Consider the following 23,116-nt stretch of genomic DNA (forward strand, 5'->3'; position numbering starts at 1 on the left):
GATTCCTATCAACAATGTGGAAAATGAGGTTTGGTGTAGAAAAGTAGAAAGGAGTAGTAGTTGTCTAAAAGTAATGATTTCCAGGAGCTGAAGTTCAAAGCTCTCTTACTGAAGCCACTTCTTGAATGAACTTTCTGTGTTCTCTTAAGAGGCAGGCAGACGGTGTACTACAAGAGGACTGTGTATTTCACATGAAATAAATGCAGCGCAGAAAGGGCAAGTCACAAAGCACCTTTGTTCTGCAGTATGGATTTTCATGAGGTCATAAAAACGGCTATCTAAGAAGAGAAAGCTGTAAAATCACATTTATCTTCTTGGTGAGAAGGACACACTTTCATGCACAAAGTGCTTTACATGGAGTTTTCTTTCATAGTTGACATTTTGAAGACACTTTTACTTTCAGTAATCGCACTAGTTATACTTTCCTATTGTAAATTATGATGACTAAAAGCATGGATTTCATAAGAGCTCAGCTCCAGGCAGAGTATGTGAGAATCAGTAAATAGTATTTTCTTTAAATTATATTTAAAAAAAAAAAAAAAAAAAACAAGAATAGCCCTCCATCCTAGATCTGGGAGCTATCAGCAGGATTGTGCACAGTAACCTACAGACACTGTCAGGTCGGCGCCATTATACTGATTACAAGGATACGTTGCTTGATGAATTTTTTTTTTAATGAATTTATTTATAACATGACATGAAATAAAATAATTATATGCACATTACAATATTATGTAAAATAGGGGGTGGCTCACTGAGGGATCAGTGACCTGTCAGAAGCCATCAGTATGATTAGATAAGCAGAGCACCACATGAAGACCCCCCAAATGCCACCCTAGGGCACAAGCATATCATTAACTAAAAACTGAAAATAAAGATTAACCAACAACCACAAGACGAATTTCATCAACCAACGTATCATTGTAATCAGTATAACGGCACCGACCTGACACTTTAACATTTTTCAGGGAGGTAGTTATGAAATCATATAGCTCTTTTCAATTAAGTATTTGGGGGTTTATGAAGACTGCCCATCCAGCGATTACTATATATTTATTTTTTGAATAACATTGTTTTTTTTTTCTTTTTTATATATATATATTTATTAGTAGCACAAGGGCACTTGAACATGAAATCTTTTGCTTGCTATAATTCACTACACAATTTATGTAGTGCAGTGTATTATACTTGACTGTCAGTATACCCCATTTCTGGCAGAATCTAATAGGTTTTGTCATATGGTAGACCCGGAAGCCATTATTAGGTCGCTATTTGCCATAGCATCCCTTCGGAACCCAGCTTACGGAGCCAACGAGCTGACAGAGGAAGCATTCTTCCTCTGTCAAGCTCCTTAGATGCCGTGGATGCAACTGACTCTGCTATTTCAGAGGTTAAGGGGAACCAGTCACCTTGGGAAGCGCTATTTACTGGAGCAGCGACACCAAGGAGAAAATGATGTTATATCCTTCCTGTAGCTGCTCAATTCAAGTAATTGGGGTGGAGCAAGTAGCTATTACAGTCATGGCTCACTACACAGTGAGAGTGGCTGTAATGACTCCTCTACACTTTGATTGACAGCCTGCTCTGCACTGATACGCTGCACATATACACTGCAGAGAAGGTTGTCAATCAACGTGCCAGGAAGTGATTACGGCACGGTCACTCTGTAGTGAGAGGTGACTGGAGCAGTTCCCTGCACTACCCCGATGACAAGAAGAGAGTAGCTACAGGGAGAATGGCTGCGCTTCCAGCAGTAAGCATGCTATAAAATGTATAAATGCTATTTACCTGCAATTACCACTATTTCTGCAGGTAAGCAGCGTTTGTCAAGGTGACAGGTTCCCTATATGTTTACTGTTGATTTTTTTGCATTTTCTAATTTAATTTATAAAATAAAGTATTGATATATACCAGTCTCAGAAGTCCCAGTATCAGATTGGCCAGCCGACCTGTCAATCAAAACACCGACAGCTCAGCACGCCCCTGCACCAGATTGGACTGGATTGGATGGCTGAGCTGTCAATAACTGCTTTCCCGACACATTGAGGGAATCTTGACAATACTGCCCAGTTTTTCTATCAGACATCACACAGATCCACTAAGTACATCCTATTCTGATCCATAACAATTGAGCAGACGACGACATGATGTGTGTTTCACGTATCTCATTCTTGGATCCGTCATTTTCACGGATATGCAAATGACTCTGTGACACACTATGTTGTCCGAAAAAAAAAAAATCAGACAGCACTCGGGCATTTCCCATGAATATGTGACTGCACCCTTAGTCTTAGTATTAAATAACTTGGTCATTGTATCCTAAAAGCATTGCTTGTAAGTGAAATATTTTGTTATATATGTGACATATGGAGGCATCACATGCTGACACCCAGAGTGCCAAAAACTCCAAAGTTGGAGCTGTAGGGGTTCTGGGTCTGATTCATCATTGGATGTTTTCTAAGTTGCTTTTTTTTTCTTGTGGCATTCAGGTACATTTGTCTAACTCATTAAAAATGGTGCGCACAGGTTCATGAATTTTTAAGCAAAATCAAAAATGCTCGTTTCTTTTGTCTTTAACCTTTTTTTGCGCCTTTTTAGAGCAAAAAGTTCCCTGTTCTGTTAAAATGTAGCGTTTAGCTAAGATTTGGCAACAGAAATAATAATTTTTCTATGTTGATAAACAAAGAAAAAGTCACCCAACGTGTTATACAGTCTATAGCAAAGATTGGGGACCTAAAAATGAGCATTTAATAGTAATCATATAAAATAATATCGACACAATGCAAACATTTATAAGACACAACACTGTAAAAAAAAATGGCAGACAACTAAGGCTGTCTAAGGCTATGTGCACACGTATGCATAAAATTTCTGCATAAAAACAGGACTCCTTCCCAGAAAACGCTCGTTTTTGCCGCGATTTTTGCACGTTTGTGCCGCGATTTTTTCCGTGCATCCCCAGACACATAGAAAATAGCCAAAAATGCGGAATTTACCACGAAATTAATGAGCATGCTGCGTTTTTTTTACCGGTAAAAAACGCATCAATATGCACAAAGTGCAAAATGCATTAAAATGAATGGGAAGCTTCTTTAAAGCGTTTTTTGAGCAGATTTTTTGGTAAATCCGAGGGAAAAACGCGAAAAAAAACGCTGTGTGTGAACACAGCCTAAGTCTCCAGATTTTCTGGGGTATAGGTCACAAAAACTGCAAATATTTGGCTTATTTTATAATCAGACTCGTATGCCTAAATAGTTTATAGGATATGCCAAATCAATAATATATCTAGTTTAAAAAAAATCAGTAAGGAAAGATCTCATCCAATTCCTTCATTAGTTCAGTTATGTAATAATATTGGTCTTTTCCAAAATTCCTAAGAGTAAGGGTATACCATTAGTGCCCATCCATCATCCCTCCACGGGTAAATGACCAAGGACTTCTTCTGAGGACTGCTTCCTGACGGGTTTCCTCTTTCTGGGGATTTCGTGTAGTCCATAACTGAGATCTCCACTGTGTCTTGTGGTTTAGACCGGGATCACACATGCCAGAAATACGGCCGAGTCTCGCATGTTAATACTCGGCACTGCCGTCGGCACTCGGATCGGAGCATGCGGCCGCATTGCAATACGTGGAGCCGCACACTCCTGAGTGCCAGTGGCAGTGCCGGGTATCAACCTGCGAGACTCGGCCGTATTCCTGGCATGTGTGATCCCAGCCCTACATGGAGTCTCCTATATATGTCTAAGTGTAACTAACATTTATGCACAGAATATCTGGCATGCAAAAAAAATAAAATACTCCAGGGAGGGACTGGAGTACATTTCCACTAAATTTTTGTGATTGATGAATTGGCCTCAATCATTTGGAAAACAAAACTATGCCCAAAGACACAAACAATAATTTGGCGGAAATGAAAAAAGGCTTAAAACACCAAAAAAAGGACAAAAAACAGGTGCAAGCGCAATAATGAATTGGGCCCTGTGTGTCCCCTTGCTCAGGCTGTGTACATGTTGTCTGGCCTGCTTCCTAGGGGTGACCGAGTTCTCTTGTTTGGATACTTTACAGTACTTTTCTCTGCCAATTGGTCTGTTGTAGGAACTTATAAATAGAATTAATATTTAGTGCTGATGACATTTTGTTGGCTGATTCTGTTTTGTAGATATTCCTGGATGAATGGAAAATGATTAAGATTTTACATGTGAGCAGAATCCTTTGTAAATGACAAGCACTTATGTCCACTCCAGAGAAGAGATGTCACAAGATCAGTCACTCAGTATCTGTCACTTTACACACCATGTCTGCTTTCAGCAGACGGATGATGTGTTTCATGTCTATGACACAACCCCAATGAATTAGAAGACTGAAGGGATCCTATTCCGGATAAGTATAGACTGCAATGGACCACAATATACTAGTTTGTCCTTCATATTCTTGTAAGAAGCTATTTTTGCAGTCCCCCAAAAACACAAAAACCTTTGACCTTCAATAGGTGTAAAAGTGAAAAATAAGCACAGTATGTGTGTAGAAACGAGTGATATTGGAGAATATTACTTATATTTATGGCTCTATGCTGTGACTACATTAAGATTTCTCAGTTTAAGGCTTGCATCACATAGTCATAAAGCAGAAATACTGTTTTTTCGTGACAGCCACAATCCCCAAACCACTTGTGGACCATCATGATCACAAACATGAAAAATGAAGTAGCACCTTGTGGATTATGAGGCCTCCTTTTTATTAGGATTGCTTTTGGCACTGTTTCAGTTTGGATTTCAGGTGCTAAAACTCAAAATATGCCCCAAAACCTCATTTTGGAGGCTGTATCTCCATAGAAATTTATATTAAACCCCACAGATTTTCCTAGCAATGGGCCAAGAAAAAAAAAATTATCTTTAAAACTATATTTAGCTTAAAGTGAACCTGTCAGCAGGATTGTGCACAGTAACCCACAGACAGTGTCAGGTTGGTGCCATTATAATGATCACAATGATACTTGGTGATAAAATCTGTCTTGTGGTTGTGGTTTAATCTTTATTTTCAGTTTTTAGTTAATGATATGCTCGTGCCCTGGGGCGGCTTGTGGGGGGTTTTCATGTGGTGCTCTGATTACATATTACACCTGAATGAATATCAAATATATAAATCACAATTTATTAGGGAAACAACACACACAATAAATCTTAAAACCATTTAAAAACACATACAAAATCAAATCACGACACCCCTGGCCCAATATACATGCGCGGTATGTGAGCGAATGTCATAGACTGCGAGAAAGACAGTCATGATATGCCATGGACTTCTATGGCCCCCACCCTGGATCTGCCCCCATCCCCCCATCTACCTTCCCTATGCCATGAACTTCTATAGCCTCCATCCTGGATCTGCCCCCATCCACCTTTCCTACAGCTCCTTCCCAACATTCCTACAGTCCCTATCCCTATTCCCTTTTGTACACTTGCTTTGGCAAAACTAATGTGTATTTAGTCCTGCCAATAAAGCTTCTTTGAATCTTGATAATACAACCTCCTATTGCACTATAACACTGGTATATGAAACCATGTGTATATATCACGTTCAATAAACAGGCAATAATTATGATAGTATCAAAACATGAGGAAGCATACACATGTATACAAATGTCCAAATGTAGCTGAATAGAAAACAGTGAACCCCTATATATTAGAAAGCCATAAATGCCCAAACCCAGGAAGAATAACCCATGCCTATTGCAAAAAACGAGATTGCTACTGTATATAAGAGCCCCTTAACCAAAAGAGGCTAAGGACCAAATAAAAGGCCAAAGCTCTGGTGATATTTAACAAGCCGGTTTGAATAAAGGCAAGGAGCAAGTAGAAATGGGCTGAGGGTCCACAAAACAATAGGGAACAGGGGTGTGGGGAGTGCCCCACGCATATCGCTGCACAGGGCAGCTTCGTCAGGGGTAGCGTGTCAAAATCCCCAGCATATACAAATTTATACAAGAATACTAAGACCTAAATCCAAAACCGGTGTGTTGAAGTCACCACCCAATTCAGAGGAGATGCCAGGTTGCAGACGCTGGCATACAGATGGTCACTATATCGCGAGACCCGCAAATGGGAATAGCAGACGCCAACATACAGATTACCGCTGTATCGCGAGATCAGCAAATAGGAATATCCAAAAGCGCGCATGCACAGTTTAACAGACCGGTCTGTACCAGCAGCAATTAGTTACCAGGTGTAGTGTCAAGCACGCATGCGCAGGACATTAAAGTGAGGAGAGCTGGCGAGGGCAAGGTGGGGAGAAATCCAGAAAAACAAAACACATATCTTTCATCCTCCATGCCGATAGCCAAAAAACACCAAAGATGATGTGGAACACACGCATATGGCAAAGATCAGTCCCACTAAGGGACAATACGGGGGCAATAAATATACAGGCATATGTGAATGAACCCCCCCCAGGAACGCCTCCATAACACACAAGGCACATATAGCAATTAGTGTGAACATATAATCCCTATAAAAACAACTTTTAATTAATACAAAATGTAAAACCACCAGTTCCCAGTGAAGAAATGGCAAATGCCACAATATAAAAGAACTAAACTAGGATGCTGCAAGGCCCTACAATAAACTCATCTGATACCTTCCTAACCGTGGAGGTTGGCACCCTAAGGATCCCGATTTTTTGGCGCCCCCACTCTACGAAATGCTGTAGATAAGCCCCTGATGTCGGTGCCGGCAGCTCATAGTCCAAAAAAAAAGGGGTGACAGATTCCCTTTAATGTCTGATGTGTTGCCCTTTTGTGCTAATAGGAAATGCGCAGCCACCGGGGTAAGGGCCTTACCCTTTTTCAAGTCTGCTGTGGCCAGATGAATAGTGGAGATATGTTTCTGGATTCTTTTCCTCAGTTCTTGTGAGGTCTGTCCTACATACACTTTATTGCAGGGGCAAATAAGTGCATAAATGACATCCCTGCTCTTACAATTAATGTAGGATCCCAGGGCATGTCTCCTTAGATTGACGGGTTTGAGAAAGGCGTCCCGTGTCAGAATCATAACGGGAAAGACATTACAGTCCCCGCACGGAAACGACCCTTTTAAAATTATCCCTCTATTTAACAGTAGGACGGACAAAATGACTTTTGGGTAGCAGGTCCCGTAAATTTGGCGCTCTCCTTGCTGCTAGGAGAGGCCGGGCACTCGTAACCGTAGACGTCTGGGCATCTGTGGTAAGTATTGGTCTATGCCTAGATAATACATTTTTTACCTGATGCCAACTACTGTTGTAATCAGTCACAAAACGAAGACAAGAATCCTGCTCACGGATACGTAAGGATAGAAGAGAGGCCTGGCTGTGCTGTTGCGCCAGCCGAAACGCGGCGGAGATAACCCTCCTTGGATAACCGCGTTTTCTAAAGCGTCACTCGGGATATTAAATAGCATGCCAATTTTATAGTTTAGGTTATCATGGACATGGTGATACCAACTATGTATACTTTATTTTATATTTTAATACTTTTTAACATCGATTCAATTAAAAAAGAGCAATACCTATTTTATATTTTCATTGACAGGTTTCTGAGAGGTTTTGGAGGGATGAGCTGTAGTTTTTGTTGGTGTAATTTTTGGTGCCAGGTGAAGTTTCGAGAGAAGTCACAAAAACAAACAAGCATCAATTCTGACTTTTTTTCCCTTTTTTTGCCAGGCAGGTTAAGCAACATGCTGAAGTTAATAGTTTGAGTCATTACAAATGAAGCAATATCAAATATATATACGGTAGGTTGTTTGTTTGTTTTTTACCAGCCATCTAGATGCCATAGCATCTCCATCTATATTGACTGTAGAATCTAGACCAGTGTTTCCCAAATTCCATCCTCGTGGTCCCCAACATGTCATGTTCTCAGGATTTACTTAGTATTGCACATGGAAGTATCATTAATCCATCAGGAATTCGCTCAGCTGTATAACACTATGGAAAGTCTGAAAACATGACCTGTTGGGGGCCATGAGGACTCATGTTTGGGAAACTCTGATCTAAGGGGTTAAACAAGTTTAAAGGTGAACCTTGTCATCTAGAACATAATGGTCGTTGCAGCAGAGTATTATCTGTGTTTTTCGGCTCGATGTTACAGCTGACAGATGCTCCTTCGTGTGTGCGGGTTAAGCTCCGGAGCCAACACAACGTGACTGCTGTAATATGGTAGTCACAGTAAAGTGGACCTCCACCATTATTATTATTCTTTGCTTATATTATATTCCACAGAACTTGACCTACATCATCTTCATCATCACGGTCCCCATAAATTCCTTATCTGAATGTTTTTGCAGTACTGAATAGTGACGTACATTTCTCATGAATAATCAACCTACCTGTTGGTCACATTTTGCCCCCCGCTGTCTCCTCTGCTCGGATCGGTGTTCTTTTTCTCCTGCTACCAAGTTGGCAGGCACATTGGCATGGGGAGTGAAGCCATAAGGCTAGACCCCACCTCTCTAGCTTTCCTATCCTAGACCTGGGAAGGCGGGGTTTAGACTTATCATTGCACTTTCCATGCCAATGCGGCGGACATCTTGGAAGTAAGAAAAAAGGTACGCCGATCTGAGCAGAGGAGGTCTATGTAGGGCACCAGGTTGGGTTACTGTTTATGAGAAATTTCTAGCTACTTTTCAGTCCTAGGGTGGAATGCTGCTTTAAGGTCCCCCCCATAACGTATTATTACATTAAGGCCGGGATCACACTTGCGAGAAACTCGCACCTCAACATCCAGCACTGCTGCTGGCACTCGGAACCGGAGTGTGCGGCTGCATGTATTTGTATACAGCCGCACACTCCGGTCCCGAGTGCCGGCGGCAGTGCCAGATACAAAGGTGCGAGACTCGTGCGTGTTTCTTGCAAGTGTGATCCCGGCCTATATGTCAGGAAGGGAAACTATCACTTCTGAGAGAAACATAAAAAGTGACAGTAGATTAAAAACTTTAATCAAACATACATTTTGTATATAGCAATTTGGATGATTTCTCTCAGTATTAAGGGGGCCGAGGTTTTACTTTAATGCTAGCAGAATGAGCATAAAATCTAGTGAGATTCTGTTCTCTGAGAAGTGTCAACTGTGGGGTGGAAAGGATTCCTGTAAAGAGTAAATCCAAATGTTTCAATACATACTGTACACAGACTGCCAACATCACACTGAGAAGGCTGTGATAGTATTTAGCTCAGTTGTTTTTCTAGCCTTTTTCTTCTACTCCTGATGCTCCATAATACACAGGAATCCATCTTACATTACTTCCTCTATAAAAAATCAAGCATGAAGATAGCAGCAGTGATCACTCCTGAGTTCCCATGCTGCACACCTTAAAAAAAAACAACATAAACTTTATACAGTGCAACATATATTAAATATGAGTCTTCTATCTCCAACATCTAATTCATAACCTTTGACTGTCTGCTTGTTTATATTTCCAGTGATTTACTGGAGAATATATTGAATGTTCAGTTTTCCATAGATTCTATTGTTTTCATTGTTTCTGGCTCCCTCTAGTGACCAGAGTCATAACCGCAGTGTTATTGTGTTTTACTTTCACTTTGCTTGTACTTTTCCCTTCTTTGCAGTGCATTCTGGTAAGCCTTTGCAGTGCATTCTGGTAAGCCTTTGCAGTGCATCCTGGTAGCCTTTGCAAAGAACTATGGTTAGTTCAGCCTACATTTCCCTCCAGTTCTCCATTTTCCTTCTGCCTGCATTCAGGAAGCATCTCATTTCTCTTCTCCCTTGTGATAGCATCACTGGTATGTATTTATGCTTACCGCATCTAATTCATGTCCCATATTAGCCTGCTTAGTTAGTTCTCCCCTGGTTAGCTATTAGCGCAGATGTTGATTTATATTGTATTATGCATATAAGAATTTCTGATGTACCCTGTGTTGACTGAGTGTATTTATATGTTTGTTTGTAGTTTCACTGCGCCAATATACCATCACGTTCAATAAAGCACAGATTCAACTACAGTAATCCTTATTGGACCCCGGTATAGCTGCCTGTATAAGCTACATGAATTCTGCTTCATTTAGTGAGGACAGAACAATGAGACTGCAAAGTTGGCCCTCACCTTGACTAGCTCTCTCAGTTTGTAGAGGAGACTCACAGTCTCCAAAATAGTACCATAGTTTATGGCATTAAAGTCAGGAAAAACTGTAGCAAGGTACGATTGTTTGGGGGGGTGTGGAAGTTTCAATACTTTTGCTATCTGAGAACTTGCCCTAAAGGAGGATTCACACTGTACAATTTGTGCTGCTCTAATCAGAAGAGTTGATACAATTTCTTGTAAAATCACTTGCCCTCAGATAAATGGTACCATTATCACCTACAGCAACCGGTACTCAAGTACAAAGCAAAACTAATATCTTTATAGGGCAAGTAATGATGAAAACCACAAACATGTAAAAAGTGGTCCTACACGGCAGGCAAACAGGAGAGCATGTCATAATGATATATAAAAGTAAAATAAATGAGAAAAGGCTCAAGAGTATATGCGCATATGAAACCTAGAAGTATTCATTGCATCATATATATTGTACAAGAACTTTGGTCTAACCATGATGTAAATTATCTATACTTTTGCATTGTTATTTAGGGATGAGATAACCTGTGGAAGTTCGGTTCAGCCGAACTTGAGTCCAACGTTCGATTTGGGTACCCCAACTTGACCCCGAACCTAAAGTTCATATAAGTTAATGGGTTTCCAAACTTTGGCGCTGTAAAATGGCTGTAAAATAGTAAGGGCTAGGGGGCTGCAAATGGAAGCAAAATGGGGGGTAAGAGCAGGACAATTGCCCTGCAAACAAATGTGGATAGGAAAATCACTTAAAATAACAGAATTAAAAAATAATAATTTTGAAACAGGAGGAGAAGGTCCAAGTAGAGGAGTGGAGCAGTGCCCTACATTTGTATTTTACTGTTCTTGGAACATATCAAAAGTGACTTCTCAGAATCTATACTGGTGAATACCTCATTAGAGCTCCACGTGAAGACACCCCCACAGACCGCCCCGGAGATCGAGCATATCATTAACTTAAGGCTATGTGCACACGCTGCGGATTCACCAGCGGATTTTTCCGTGCGGTTCCGCAGGTAAAATCGCAGGAAAATTGACCTACGGTTTTCCCCTGCGGTTTGACACCTGGACAATGGAATAGGTGGCAAAACCGCTGCGGAATCCGCAGAAAGAATTGACATGTCAATTCTTTCTGCGGATTAAAAATCGCAGCTTTTCCGCAGTGAAAAAACCGCAGCATGTGCACTGTGGATTGTAAATCCCATAGACTTACATTGTACTGTACACTGTCTGCGGAACTGCTGCGGATCTGCAGAGGCCAAATCCGCTGCGGATCAGCAGCAGAATCCGCAGCGTGTGCACATACCCTAAGACTGAAAATAAATATTAAACCACAGCCACAAGTCGGATTTCATCAACCAAGGTATCATTTTAATCAGTATAACGGCGCCGACCTGACATTGTTTGTAGGCTACTGTGCACAATCCTGCTGACAGGTTCCCTTTAATAAATAAATACCGTATTTTTTCGGATTATAAGATGCACTTTTTTCCCACAAATTTGGGGGGAAAATGGGGGTGCGTCTTATAATGCGGATTGTTGTGAGTTCATTTTCCCCTTCACCATTGAGGTCTGATGAACTTCCTCTTCTGGTGAAGGAAGGTAGTGAGGCTGATTACCAAGCACCTGGGTATGATGATGTTGACTGGGTGACGGGAATTGCTGACTGGATATAAGGCAGCCGACGCCCTTCTGCCTTGCTGGTGATCTCTCTGAGGGATTCTAGGAGACCAGTCTGATTCCTGCTTCTCAAAAGCTAAGTTTTCTGCACTGCTTTTTGCATTTGTGTTGTTTTGCCTTGTTTTTCTGAATTTCTGCCATTCCCTGCTGGGGTGAGTTGAATTCCTTTTTGCTCTGTCTTCAGAAAATACCTGAGTGCTGATATAGTCTTTTTGAAGCCTAGCGTCTTCAGGGCCTTTTTCCCTATCAGCCTGTTGGCCCTTGTTTTGATAGGGTTTTTGGCGGATTGCAGACAGCAGCTTTCCTATCCTGTCCTATTTAGTTAGCTTGGGCCCCATCATTTGCTCAGCCTATCTTTCTATCTGTGTGAGTGTTTTTTCATCTTGCTTCACCGTCATTATATGTTGGGGGCTGCCTATTGCTTTGGGGTCTGCTCTGGGGCAGTTTAGATTTCCCTTTCTGTCTTTAGGCTATGTAGTTCTCCGGCTGTGATCGAGGGGTCTAGGGCACCGTAGGAACCCCCCACGGCTACTGCTAGTTGTTGTTGATAGGTTCAGGGGTTTGCAATCCGATAGCTGCCAACTTCTCTGGTTTTCTGGACTTAGCTAGTATTTCTGTTTTTGCCTCATACGGTGACTCATTCATAACAGAATCACCAGCCATACCGCAGATCCTAGGGTACTCAATAGCAGGAAAGAATTGTAAAAAAAAAAAAAAAGTGTGTATATTCTTTCCTCTATATCTCTGAGGCCGTAGGGGGAATTTTTTTTTTCTCTCAATGGAGATAAAGCAATTGTCTGATCGTGTGGAGCAGCTCGCTGCGGAAGTGCGGGGAATTTCCGCCTACCTTGCTCATTCATATGCTGCTGAACCAAAGGTCCCTACTCCTGATGTGTTTTTTGGGGATCGGTCTAAATTTTTGAATTTCAAAAATAAAATTGTAAATTATTTTTTGCCTTGAAGCCTAACTCGTCAGGGAGCTCCGCGCAGCAGGTTAAAATTGTCATCTCTTTGCTGCGTGGCGATCCCCAGGATTGGGCATTTTCTTTAAAACCAGATGATCCTATTCTGACTAATTTGAACGCATTTTTTCAAGCCTTGGGGTTGTTGTATGATGAACCTAATGCTATTGATCAGGCTGAAAAGACCCTGTTGGCATTGAGCCAGGGTCGAGATTCTGCAGAATTGTACTGTCAAAAATTCCGAAAGTGGGCGGTCCTTACTACCTGGAATGATAATGCCTTGGCAGCTCTCTTTCGGAAGGGTTTGTCAGAAGCCGTAAAAGACACTATGGTGGGATTTCCTGTTCCCTCTGGTCTTGACGATTCTATGTCATTAGCCATTCAGGTGGATCGGCGTTTACGTGAACGCAGGACTGCACGAGAGATGGTGCCATCTGTTGAACAAGTGTCTGAACCTATGCAATGTGATAGAGTTTTGTCCAGGGAGCAACGTCTGGAGTTCAGAAGGCGTAATAAGCTGTGTTTTTTTTGTGGAGATGCCTCGCATATTATTTCTGTCTGTCCTAAACGAGAGAAACGTTTTGCACACACGTTTTCTGTGGGTGGTGTTCAACCTACGTTTCTTCTGGCTATTACTCTGATCTGCTCCCAGTCCACATTTTCCGCCAAGGCTTTTGTGGATTCGGGAGCAGCCCTGAACCTAATGGACTTGGATTTTGCTAAACGTTGTGGATTTCCGATGACACCTCTGCGGACGCCTATCCCTTTGAGAGGGACTGATGCCACTCCTTTGGCGAAAAATAAACCTCAGTTTTGGACCCAGGTGGTAATGCAGGTCGCCCCAGACCATCAAGAAAATTGCAGATTTTTGGTGTTGCATAATTTGCATGATACCATTGTTCTGGGGTTTCCTTGGTTGCAAATTCATAATCCAGCTTTGGATTGGAAATCTGTGTCTGTGGTGAGTTGGGGTTGTCGGTGTGCCCTTAGTGAGGCTCCGTTTTTTTCCACCTCTCCTCAGTCGCATGATGTTCCTGACTATTTGGCGGACTTTTATGATGTATTTAGTGAGAATGAGTCTGCGTCTTTGCCTCCTCATAGGAGTTATGACTGTGCAATTGAACTGAGCCCGGGGGGTAAATTTCCCAAGGGTCGGCTCTTCAATTTATCTGTACCCGAGCACGAGGCTATGCGGTCCTATATTAAGGAGGCGTTGGAGAAGGGTCATATTAGACCATCCTCTTCACCCTTAGGTGCTGGTTTTTTTTTTTCGTGGCCAAAAAGGATGGTTCATTAAGGCCTTGTATTGATTATCGTGCCCTCAACAAAATTACTATTAAATATCAGTATCCGTTACCCCTGATTTCAGATCTATTCTCCAGAGTTAAAGGTGCTTGCTGGTTTACCAAGCTTGACCTCAGGGGGGCGTATAATCTTATCCGCATTAAGCATGGGGATGAATGGAAGACGGCGTTTAATACTCCGGAGGGACATTTTGAGTACCTGGTGATGCCTTTTGGGCTCACTAATGCCCCTTCTGTCTTCCAGTGCTTCATGAACAACATTTTCCGAGACTTTGTGGATAAATTTTTGATTATCTATCTGGATGATATTTTGATCTTCTCCAAGGATTGGGATTCTCATGTGGAACATGTTCGGACGGTGTTCCGGATCTTGAGGGAGAATTCCCTGTATGTCAAAGGATCGAAATTCCTTTTTGGGGTACAGAGGATTTCATTTTTGGGATTTATTTTGTCTCCGTCAACTATTGAAATGGACCCGGCCAAGGTACAGGCCATTTATGATTAGGTTCAGCTCACTTCTTTGAAGGCCCTCCAGAAGTTTTTGGGTTTTGCTAATTTTCATCGGAAATTTATAGCAAAATTTTCTAGTATTGCCAAGCCATTGACTGATCTGACTAAGAAGGGTGCTGATGTGTTGAATTGGTCTCCGGAGGCTGTTTCTTCCTTTTAGGAGCTGAAGCGAAGATTCACTTCTGCCCCGGTTTTGCGGCAACCTGATGTCTCACTCCCGTTCCAGGTAGAGGTGCACGCTTCTGAGATTGGTGCAGGAGCTGTTTTGTCCCAAAAGGATCCTGTAACATCTAAAATGAATCCCTGTGCTTTCTTTTCCCGAAAGTTCTCTCCATGTGAACGTAACTATGATGTGGGGAATCGGGAACTGTTAGCTATGAAATGGGCATTTGAGGAGTGGAGACATTGGTTGGAGGGAGCTAAACATCAAGTCGTGGTCCTCACTGACCACAAGAATTTGATTTACCTGGAGTCGGCCAAACGCTTGAACCCTAGACAGGCTAAGTGGGCCTTGTTTTTTACACGTTTTGATTTTGTGGTCTCTTTTCTTCCTGGCACTAAGAATGTCAAGGCTGACACTCTCTCTGGGAGCTTCTTTGCTGATTCTCCTGTGGTGACCAAGCCTGCTACCATCTTAGGCGAAGGGGTTGTTCTTTCTGCCATCTCGCCCGATTTGAGACGTGCTCTGGAAGAGTTCCAGGAGGACAAACTTGAGCATTGTCCCAATGGAAAGTTGTATGTTCCTGACCAGTGGAAGAAGAGAGTGATGTCTGAAGTTTATTGCTCTGCATTGGTTGGTCATCCAGGTATTTTTGGTACTAGAGATCTGGTGAGTTGGTCTTTTTGGTGGCCCGCCTTGTCTCGTGATGTCAGGAATTTTGTGCAGTCCTGTGGGACTTGCTCCGGGTCTAAACCTTGTTCTCGCTCTAGAGGGTTGTTGATGCCTTTGCCGGTCCCCAGGAGGCCATGGACCCATATTTCAATGGATTTCATCTCTGATATGCCTGTCTCTCAGAGAATGACTGTTATGGATGGAGAGATGACACTATGTACTAATGGATGGAGAGATGACACTATGTTATAATGTAGAGATGACACTATGTGCTAATGGATGGAGAGATGACACTGTTAAAATGGAGAGATGACACTATGTACTAATGGATGGAGAGATGACAATGTGTACTAATGGATGGAGAGAAGACACTATGTTATAATAATGGATGGAGAGATGACACTATGTTATAAAGGAGAGATGACACTATGTACTAATGGATGGAGAGATGATACTATGTACTAATGAATGAAAAGATGACACTATGTACTAATGGATGGAGAGATGACAATGTGTACTAATGGATGGAGAGAAGACACTATGTTATAATAATGGATGGAGAGATGACACTATGTTATAAAGGAGAGATGACACTATGTACTAATGGATGGAGAGATGATACTATGTACTAATGAATGAAAAGATGACACTATGTACTAATGGATGGAGAGGACACTTTGTACTAATGGATGGAGAGATGACACTATGTTATAATGGAGAGATGACACTATGTGCTAATGGATGGAGAGATGACACTATGTACTAATGGATGGAGAGATGACACTATGTGTTAATGGATGGAGAGATGACACTATGTAATAATGGATGGAGAGATGACACTATGTAATAATGGATGGAGAGATGACACTATCTACTAATGAATGAAAAGATGACACTATGTACTAATGGATGGAGAGGACACTTTGTACTAATGAATGGAGAGATGACACTATCCACTAATGGATGAAGAGATGACACTATGTACTAATGGAGGAAGAGATGACACTATGTACTAATGGATGGAGAGATGACACTATGTACCAATGGATGGAGAGATGACACTATGTTATAATGGAGAGATGACACTATCTACTAATGGATGGAGAGATGACACTATTTACTAATGGATGGAGAGATGACACTATGTACTAATGGATGGAGAGATGACACTATTTACTAATGGAGAGATGACACTATTTACTAATGGATGGAGAGATGACACTATGTACTAATGGATGGAGAGATGACACTATGTACTAATGGAGAGATGACACTATTTACTAATGGATGGAGAGATGACACTATGTACTAATGGATGGAGAGATGACACTATGTACTAACGGAAAACACTATATTTAATAAGGGAGGGAACTATGTAATAATAGACGACACTACACATAAGGGGGGTGTTTTACAAAAAAGTCAGTTACTCCTATCATCTCTGTGCAGGCCATACAGTATACGACTTCCTACAGCCACAATTAGCCTTTGCAGAGCTTCCTGCACAGAAGTCTATCGCTCCTCACTCTTTTACTAGATCATTGCACCCCTTTAAAATAACAAGATTACAATTACATGACTCCTGAAAAAAACAAAAAATTCCATGCTGCACCCCCTACTACAAATATGTGTCAAAATATTAATATATAGTAACAATAGAACCCTGCTAACATCTGAGTGCAGTCCGATTTCCATGGACTTTCAGATTGGAGTACCTGTTGCAATTTTGTTCTCCATCTTCTCCTCACGGTGTGCTCCGATTCTCTCATCTGATCACACTGTCATTTGTATAATCGACCCGATCCTCTCGGATGAGACACTCTATGGTCGTCTGACCATAGTCTTAAAAGCAGTAAAACATTACTATGCAGCATATTCACTTTTTCAGGTGCTTTTTAGGCGGGTTCCAGATGTAGTCTGGCTAAAAAACTATGTTGTGTGCATATACCCCTGGCTCAGCCTATGGCACAACCACCGGGTTTTCCAAGGCTGAGCTGTGTTTTTCTGAGGCAGCCTCGCCAGCATTTTTCACTCTATAGTGTAAGAATGACCAGGTCGCTTCTTTTAACCGCATCAGGTTTTGTGTGACATGAGACGAACATGTGCACAGCAATATCGTTTTGACATTGCTGTGCATTACTTTCATTTTTTTTAGGTGGGTTTGCAGCACTTTTTTAAGTCAATTCAGGTTGGAATCTGCCTGAAAAGATATTTTCCACTTTCCGCTATGTGGACTGCAAACACTAGCAGACATGTAAAATAACAAAGCCAGCTTGCCTTCATCCTGTTTTTAATTGCCATGATGATGCTACGTGAGGTTGCATCACCGCTGCAGCCAATCGGCAGAGCCGCTGAGCTCAGTGAATAGCTGCAGAACTGTCACCAAAGCAGCAGCGGAGAGCTAGTTTTGGCAATGGGGAGGGCAACTATCAGCTGGTTTTGCGATTTTACATGCTGGCCAGCATTGGGGGTCCATTTTGCTGATAATGAAAAAATTCCTTTAATGTTTTGGGTCTTTATCAAGCTCAAGAAAAAAAAATTAAAAAGACCCATTCACAGTAAGGTCAAATGTTACTTACCTGGAACATTCTAGATGGAGATTTTCTTTTGAGACCTGGATTCTTGTGGGATTTATAGGGGCTGCGTCTCTTCTTGGAACTGTCCAGCACTGTCCTATATTCTGGATTATTGGATGATGTGGGCTTTATGAGAATTCAGGGAAACCATGGCTGAGACCACATGGGCTCTGGGAGTCCTCAAATTACCACAAGTCCTATTAATTAGTCCTGTTTCTTTAAAAAACAAAAACATTATTAATATTGATCTCAATTAATTGTACGGAGATATCATCGCTATCAAAATTCAAACAAAAGAATACAGCAGAAAACTTGGATACATTACTGCTACATTGACTATACTTATAAAGGAACGTTATTTTTTTAACACATTCAATAGTGGAACTTATTTTTATTCCAAGATCTATTCGTTAAGATGTGCTTTATTGGTGGGAGAGCCCCTTTAATAGGAGTTGATCTGGGCTACACATTGAATGGAGCTGCACTTTGCCACTATTCACATAGTGTACAGCTGATTGCTGGTGGGGTGGCGGCAGGTGCGGACCCCCACCTATCTGATATCGATGACCTATCGATATGTTGGGACAACCCTTTTATCATGTTATTTTATGCTGCACGTTGAACTCCATAAATAAGAAAAAAAACTTTACCAGATTTTTTTTTGTTTTTATTTCTTCCCTCCTCCTAATAAAATGGAATTAAAGGTGATTAAAAAGTATTATGTACCTAAAAAAAAGGCACCAGTAAAAATTAATGGTTGTCTCACCCAAAACCAAGTAAGTCCTCACACGGCGGTCTATGGCGACCAATAAAAAAAGAAAATTGAAAGTGCAAAAGCAGTAAGACATAAAAACAATATACACCGGGTATTGTCGTTATTACGTCAGCCCCCAAAATAAAGGGGATATGTCCATGATACGGAATGTGACAAAAAACAACCTTAGTAATTAGAGTAGGGGGCAATAATTGGTGATTAATAGGTTAAATGTGGTCACATACATTTAAGCACCCATCTTTCCACATTGGCTAATAACACAGTTGCCTATAAGTCGTGGCACCTGCCCAGCAGCACAGGTCGCCCTCTCCATCAGCAGAGCAGCCACGATGGTGCAGGAGGTACCGGGGCCACAGCCTCCCAATCATGTGTACTGCGCATGCGTAAGTCTCTGCTTGCCTCTTAGGAACAGCGCGCATGCGTCAGGCAAGAGCTCGCGTCATCAGTAATTACTGGCGAGAGGTGATACTTGTCGGCGCATGCGCGGTTCTCTCTGGTGAGTCCCCCCTAGAAGTCCCCTGTACTCTACCGGCAGCGAAACAGCGCAGAATAATTGTGTTGCTCTGTGTGTATATGGCGCTAAAGTCCATGGCAGACATGTTCTGTATGAGGTGCACGTGTAGTTAGCGAGTGTAGAACCACAAGTTGCAGGTATCCCTCGTCAATCCTGACACGGGGACTCCGCCAGGCTCGGGGGGCGCCCGCCTGTGTCAGCGTGTTGTGCTCGGTAGTGCTGTGGTGACATGACAGCTCTTCCCGCCCACCATGGGCTGTCACTGCTGTATCACAGCTGTCGCGACATGGCTTGTCCTCTGTGTCGGCTCATGGGATATGGGGTGACAGGAGAGCAGTGCTGTGAGTACCCAGCTTTCCCAGGACCCTGAGCAGCAGGCAGAGTGGGGGTCTCGGGTGGGATCGTCTCCACCTCTGCTTTCGACAACTTTTCACTGTTCGCTGCTTAGAGCGGTGTCGGTTGTCGGTACGGGCAGTGGGTATTGTGCCCTCGTCACTGTGGGATCAGACGTCTTCCTTTTTACTCCTTTTCCTTGTCCACCGTACTGTAAATGACCCATGACGCCACGGCGTGTGGATCATGGAGGACAGAGGGGGCTTTATACACCCCACGCCCCCCGTAATAATATTGATGGCCATGAGAGTCAGAAAAGACACCACCCATTTCCATCTTAAAGTGGTCGTCCCCTTCTCAAGCATCTTGCCTCCACCCAAGTAAGATGGGAACACCTATACTCGCCTCTGGTGCCATTACAGCAGTGTGTCACTGACTCCCGGGGCTCGTGTAACATTGTCATGTCAGGTGATCCCTGTGGCCAATCAGACGCTGCTTCATTTTTCCCACCTTTGAACAAACCAGACATCCGGAAAGTTAATAGAGCAGCCACAGTGCTCTCTTCCTCCAGATGTCAGGTACGTCCGAAGGCAGGGAAAGCGAAGAAGCCTCTGATTGGCCGTAAGGATCACGTGACATTGTTATGTCCAGAGAACCAGTTCTGACACTGCTGGAACGGCACCGTCGGCAAGTACAGGTGTTATTATTTTACATGGTGGAAGCGGATTGAGGAGGGGTCCGAGCAGTGGACTATCCCTTTAAAGAGAATCTGTCAACAGGTTTTTACTATGTAATCTGACGGCATCATGATGTAGGGCCAGAGACCCTGATTCTGGCAATATTAATCATCTACTGGGTGCAGAAGTTGTGATAAAATCAGTTTTCTCTCAGCAGTGCTCTATATAACTCGCCCACACCACTGATTGGTTGATTTCTGTGTATGTTGACAGAAAGCTGGTAATCCTTAGTGGGGTCCGGGTTACACAGAGCAGTTGACTGGGAGGCACGAGGCACTTAGTCCTGTAGTGATAATCTCCTGCTGATAAAACACCAATTTTATTGAAACAACAGCACTCAGCCCAGTAAGTGATACATCACTGGAATTGGGTTCTCTGCCCCTACATTATGCTGCTCTCAGATTACTTAGCAAGCATTCTGACAGAATCCCTTTCAGTGCCACAATTATGATCTCGGCAGCTAGAGTTGGTTGCCAACAGAACACAGCCGGCACATTTGCTGTATGTGGCAGGCTCAGCTCCTGAGCCCATACATGTACGGCAGCTGTCACAGATTGCAACCTGAGAAGAGTGGGCTCCGGGACTTGCCCTGGTTCACTGGGTTTGGTTCTGGTCTTGCACCCCCTTGTATAACAGGTCAGATTTCGTCTGGGGCTACGCAGTGACTTTGGCCGGAATTCCTGTTGTGCAACCAAAGTTCTCTGTGTTATGCTGCGATGAAGCAACGACACTTGGCAGACTTTATTCACGCAACTGGCGTAGCATTAGTTTTCCAAGACGTTGGATTGACTGAGAGACGACCCTATGACCTTTACTCGCATACTCAGAGTAGCCGCCGGGTTCGAGGACGCAGCGGACATCATGTCGTATCTGTTGCACATTTTTCTAATTCCATTTCAAAATCCATAGCAGATTAAACCCGGAAGAGTTCTTTATGGAAGCACTTCAGAATTGCAGCACATCTCACCCTTTAGACCCTGGTTGGACCTGGATGCAGGAGGCCAGTTGTCCTGTATTGATAATCTCCTGTTGATAAAACACTGACTGTACTGAAATAGCAAAACACTGTCCAGTAAGTGACACATCGCTGGAATCAGGGACTCTTCTCCAACATTATGGTGCTCTCAGGTTACCTCGCAAAGAAGTGGTGACAAATTCCTTTTCATGAACTGTCATTGATTGTCTAGACAGACAGTGACAGTATGGCTGCCCCCATTGTTCTGTAAAAAACTCAATAAATGGCCATCTTCAATATTTTCCAGGAAGATCAGAATATTCATCTTATCATTTACGTTTACTCCCATGTATTATAGGAAAGTGGGACTTGGGGCCCTGTTACGGATTGTTTTTGCCTACGTTCATTGGTCCTGTTGGGGTTTGTGTCTGAACCCCTCACAAAATGGTATTTGGACGTATTCAACAGGGCCATAGGTTATAATGATGCGAACAGAGTCACCGCGCACTTTGCCGCGCATCATTTTCCCGTGTGTCCTCCTACTGGAGGCGGACACTCGGATGCAGTCTACTACGTCTGAGTGTCTGCCTCCAATAATTGTATATGCCCAAAAACGATGCACAACAGAGCATACCACCGGCACCATCAGGCCACGTGCACACGTTCAGTGTTTGGTGAGTTTTTTAACTCAGGATTTGTAAGCCTAAACCAGGAGGCGGGTGAAAAATGCAGAATAGGTGACGTGTTTCTAGCATACTTTTCCTCTGATTGTGCCTCACCTGGCTTTGGCTTACAAATCCTGAGGTAAAAAACTCACCAAATACGCAACATGTGAACGTGAGCTTATAGCCTATGGTCCCGTCGGCGCATACATCCTAATCCCGTTCTCCGGGTGGGTTCGGACCAGGGCTGTGGAGTCGGTAAGTCAAACCACCGGCTCCTACTCCAACTCCTCAATTTCCCTGACTTCTGACTCCACGACTCCAACTCCACAGCCCTGCCTCACTACTGAGCAATATGCCTAAAGTGCAGCACAGATTCATCTCAACTAAAAGCTGAGATCAGAAACAGAACAGACATACAGTGGGTACCGAAAGGATTCAGAGCACTTTACATTTTTCCTTCTTTGTTTTATTGCAGCCATTTAGTAAATTCAAAAAAGTTCTTTTTTTTTTCTCATTAATGTACACTCTACACCCCATCTTGATGGATACAAACAGAAATGTAGAAATTTTTACAAATTTATTAACCCCTTTACACCCCAAGGGTTGTTTGAACGTTCATGACTGGGCCAATTTTTACAATTCTGACCACTGTCCCTTTATGAGGTAATAACTCTGGAATGCTTCCATGGATCCCGGTGATTCTGACATTGTTTTCTCGTAACATATTGTACTTCATGTAAGTGGTAAAATTTATTTGCTATAACTTGCATTTATTTGTGAAAAAAACCCTGAAAATTTGGCAAAAATTTTGCAAATTTTGCAATTTCCAACTTTGAATTTTCATGCCCTTAAATCTGTCGCACAAAGTACTTAATAAGTAACCAAATTTTTTTTTTAGGAAGTTATAAGGGTTAAAAGTTGACCAGCGATTTCTCATTTTTACAACACTTATTTTTTTTATTTAGGGACCACATCACATTTGAAGTCACTTTGAGGGGTCTATATAATAGTAAATCAGCAATTGAGAAAATCATAAAACATAACTTTTAATGTAGTGTAGTAAAAGCTACCACAAGATGTAGTGAAAATAAAACACACTAAATCTAATTGTCACAGACCATAACAGAGAGCGTCTGTATAAGGCTGGAGTCACACACAAGGTAGAAAAATACG

The 23,116-nt window shown here is 42.4% G+C and overlaps 1 protein-coding gene across 8 annotated transcripts in view; it reads left to right on the forward strand.

The window, feature by feature from the left end:
- Positions 1–23,116, forward strand: part of PCGF5 (polycomb group ring finger 5) — a 111,016-nt gene that overhangs the window by 39,721 nt on the left and 48,179 nt on the right. For 3 of the 8 annotated variants that reach the window (XM_073585919.1, XM_073585917.1, XM_073585926.1), the window contains exons 2-3: positions 7,696–7,766; positions 9,601–9,774. The exons of 2 other annotated variants lie outside the window; for them this stretch is intronic. The gene's annotated coding sequence lies outside the window, so the exon portion shown is untranslated. Of the gene's footprint in view, positions 1–7,695; positions 7,767–9,600; positions 9,775–19,177; positions 19,236–23,116 lie in introns of those variants that run through there. 3 more of the 8 variants (XM_073585920.1, XM_073585922.1, XM_073585925.1) reach the window with 3 other exon arrangements.

Source organism: Dendrobates tinctorius, unplaced genomic scaffold, assembly GCF_039654945.1.
Source record: "Dendrobates tinctorius isolate UK_male_01 unplaced genomic scaffold, ASM3965494v1 ptg000089l, whole genome shotgun sequence".
Taxonomy (NCBI): domain Eukaryota; kingdom Metazoa; phylum Chordata; class Amphibia; order Anura; family Dendrobatidae; genus Dendrobates; species Dendrobates tinctorius.